Genomic DNA, 4,550 nt, shown 5'->3' on the forward strand with positions numbered 1-4,550 from the left:
TCCTTTAAAAATTGACCCCAAAAATTTGTACCATTCTAAATTAAAATGATTATCTAATAATGTAACCTAATAATTTAAACCTTTAATACTTTAAATGATATTATCTAATATAATATATTACCACGAAAAGTAACTGATATATTACTAAATCTGCCAGTTCAAAGTGAACGTACATATAACGAATATTTTCTATGTTGAATATGTACCACGAAAAGGAACTGATAGATTATTCAAGGTGAAAATTCAAATTGAACATACATACATATAAGTAAAACAGATTAGAATTTGTATATTACAGTTTTCTAGAAAATAACTGCAATATGTTATTCTTAGTGCACAAAATATAAAAGTTGGTTATTGAGATTTAATTTGAAATTTATACTAGACCGTACAATAAAAAATAATTGCTTGTAATTTCAGAGTATCAATTTGTTAATGACTCAAAAAAGAACATGGCGGCCTGCTCTCAAAAAACTTCCGATGGATGAAACAAATAGTTGAAGTAAAAGTTATGAAAATAGTTTAGATTAAAAGCAGCCTATCAAGTATAACTATCATAGTTATCATGTATGTTGTTTGTCAGTTGGTTCACAAAGTGCTACAAAATGTAACAGTGTTTCGATAATGATTAATTTAAATATTCGCTTTAACCATTGATTGGCAGAGAGAGAATTAAAAATTAAAGAAGAAAAATTCTACATTTCTACATAATTCTGTGTATTCACTTCGTTATAGAGCTTTTAAAGATACGGTTCTAATGCAATACTTTTTGTATTTCATGTGTTATTATACCTACTCTGTAATAGTTTTGACATTACTTTTGACATCGAGAAACTCATCAAATTTTGAGAGCAGGCCGCCATGTTCTTTTTTGAGTCATTAACAAATTGATACTCTGAAATTACAAGCAATTATTTTTTATTGTACGGTCTAGTATAAATTTCAAATTAAATCTCAATAACCAACTTTTATATTTTGTGCACTAAGAATAACATATTGCAGTTATTTTCTAGAAAACTGTAATATACAAATTCTAATCTGTTTTACTTATATGTATGTATGTTCAATTTGAATTTTCACCTTGAATAATCTATCAGTTCCTTTTCGTGGTACATATTCAACATAGAAAATATTCGTTATATGTACGTTCACTTTGAACTGGCAGATTTAGTAATATATCAGTTACTTTTCGTGGTAATATATTATATTAGATAATATCATTTAAAGTATTAAAGGTTTAAATTATTAGGTTACATTATTAGATAATCATTTTAATTTAGAATGGTACAAATTTTTGGGGTCAATTTTCAAAGGATGATATTCATTGGGTTTTTTATTTTGTGATTAGGTAATCGTTTTAATTTTGATAGGTTCAATTTTTGTAGTTTTCATTTACTTTTCGTGGTACATAACATAGAAAATAACATAATGTATGTGCACTTTGAACTGGCACATTTAGTAATATATCAGTTACTTTTCGTGGTCATATATTATATTAGATAATATCATTTAAAGTATTAAAGTTTAAATTATTATGTTACATTATTAGATAATCATTTTAATTTAGAAAAGTTCAAATTTTTGGGGATAATTTTCAAAGGTTGAAATTTATTGGGTTTTCTATTTTGTGGTTAGGTAATCGTTTTAATTTAGGAAGGATCAAATTTTTGCGGTTAGTTTTCAAAGGTTTAAATTTGTTGGGTTTTTTAATTTGCGAGGATCTATTTTTGAACATGGCTTGACCTTTTCATTTTAATGATATGTTAGGATTAATAATATATCAGTTACTTTTCGTGGTTAATATATTATTATTAGATAATTATTTAAAAGGAAAGGAGAAATGCCTAATCGAGTCTTGTACAAAGGATGTTAATGTGTGTTGATACAATTTGTTGAAAATATACAATTTTTCTTACGTTTCGATTCTCGGTTTGGATCCTTATCAAAGAACTTCTAATATAGAATACACATTGTGCTATCTAGAACACTTTATATTAAAATGTACCACGAAAAGTAAATGATAGATTATTCAAGATGCAAATTCAAAATGAACATACCTACATATAAGTAAAACAGATTACAATAAAAATATTACAGTGTTCTAGAAAATAACTGCAACATACATAAAGTATATTTTCTATGTTGAATATGTACCACGAAAAGTAACTAATAGATCATTCAAGGTGCAAATTCAAAATGAACATACATACATATAAGTAAAACAGATTACAATTTGCATATTACAGTTTTCTAAAAAATTTCCGCAATATGTTATCAGCCAAAAGTTGCATTTTCCTCCTCACCGCTCCGCGTGCAGTCGAAATGTCCCATGACAGTCGAATGGTATTGTTCTGCGCTCGGTGCGGTGAGGTGAGGGGAACAGCGAAAGCTAGACGAAGGCGATTCGAAAATCAGCTGAAAGTTGCATTTGCCCAACCCTCCCCACCTCATCTCACCGCGTGCAGTCCAAATGCTCCACGATGATCGAATGTCATTGTTCTACGCGCGGAGCAGTGAGGTGAGGGGGATAGCGAAAGCGAGGCGGAGGCGTATTAATTAACGTGTCGACTTCGGACAATATATTTTTATTTATTGTGATATCGTAGGTATATCTTCGGTGCATATTATTACATTATCATATTAATTAAACGATTCGTGCTGTTCAAATCACATTTCAAAGCGATAAAATACTAATTGGTTAGATTTCACTGTTTTAAATAATTTAAAGTCAAATTACTATAGCCTATAAAAAACTATTTAAAAAATGAAGGACTGAGTACCAGTTATGTAATTAACTCTTTAAATTTAATTCTGTAAAGGATTAAACGTTCTTTACCACTTTCATTTTTAAAAAATTAAGTTATTTAAAACAGATGTTTTAATAAAAATGATAATTTTTATTTTAAATAAGTTTTCAAAGCTTATTTAATGATTTTTATACCAGTCAACAGTCGGGAGTATTTAAAATAATTTTATTATTTAAAATATATATTTCAAATATGTATATATGTATTTAATATGTATTAAATATGTGGTGAGGGGTACAGCGGAAAGCGGAGGCGATTCGAAAATCGGCCGAAAGTTACGTACACTTTTTGTATATTCACTTTGTACTAGCAACTTTAATTAATAATCAGTTACTTTTCGTGGTAATATATTAACAATTTAACTCGTGATAGTACTGCGATAGTTTTAAATATATGTACGTCATATCGGTCAGCAGTCGGTAGTATTTAAAATAATAATTTTATTTAATATGTATTTAAATGATGACTGCACGGTTTATCGGTGAGCCTGGCGCGGGGGGGACGTGCGACTCGCATTCGCCCTTCCATTTGATGTGTTGTTTTGATAACAATCCCCAAGGCTGCTTTCACTAACCGTCTAATATTGACACGTCAGATTTATAACAACATATTAATTTTTTTTCGTTAACGCGATTGCATATTATAAAACAAAAAAGTCAAAATTATTAAATAAATGAAAAACGGTAATTTTTCCTGGTAATATATTATGCGCGGTGCGTTGATGTGAGAGGGACAGCGAAATATAGACGGAGGCGATTCGAAAATCAACCAAATGTTGCATTGTCCCCCTCACCGCTCTGCGGGTAGTCGAAATGTCCCATGACAGTCGAATACAATTTACGTATGTCCACTTTGTATTGGCAACTTTAATAATTAATAATCAGTTACTTTTCGTGGTAATATATTACAATTTAATAATTAAAACAAGGTGAAGGACAATGAGAGTCAATTCGTAAGTACATAAAAATTATAATGTGAATTTCTAAAGAAAAAGAATACAATAAAATACTTAGCCGCTTTAGACACAATTAAAAATTAGAATATCGTTCAATATATAATAACTAGAAGTAAATGATTAACCAAAAGTTGCACTGTCCCCCTCAACGCTCCGCGTGCAGTCAAAATGTCTCATGACAGTCGATTGGTTTAAATATCATACCAGTTAGCAGTCGGGAGTATTTAAAATAATTTTATTTAAAATATATACGTATTTAATGAGATGAGGGGTGCAGGGGAAAGCGGAGGCGATTCGAAAATCGGCCGAAAGTTACATACACTTTACGTATGTTCATTTTGTACTAGCAACTATAATTATTAATCAGTTACTTTTCGTGGTAATATATTAATACTATTTAACTCTTGATAGTTCTGCGACAGTTTTAAATATGCGTCATATCGGTCAGCAGTCAGTAGAACTTAAAACAATAACATATTTAAATGATAACAGCACGGTTTATTATCGGTGAGCCGGGTGAGGGGGTGACGTGCGACTCGTGTCCGCCCTTGCACATCAAAACAATCCCCAAGGCTGCTTTCACTAACCGTGTAATATTAACGCGTCAATTTTACATATTTATTCTTTATTCGTCAAACGCAATCGCATATATAAAATAAAATTATTAAATAAATGTAAAACAGTTTCTTTTCATAGTAATATCGAAGATAGTGGAGGTGCGAGTGAAAGATGAGAGAGGAAGTTAAAAAGTTGTAATAACGAGAAAGTGTAAATTACGGCGAAAGAGA

This window comes from Cyphomyrmex costatus, unplaced genomic scaffold, assembly GCF_001594065.2.
Source record: "Cyphomyrmex costatus isolate MS0001 unplaced genomic scaffold, Ccosl1.0 scaffold406, whole genome shotgun sequence".
Taxonomy (NCBI): domain Eukaryota; kingdom Metazoa; phylum Arthropoda; class Insecta; order Hymenoptera; family Formicidae; genus Cyphomyrmex; species Cyphomyrmex costatus.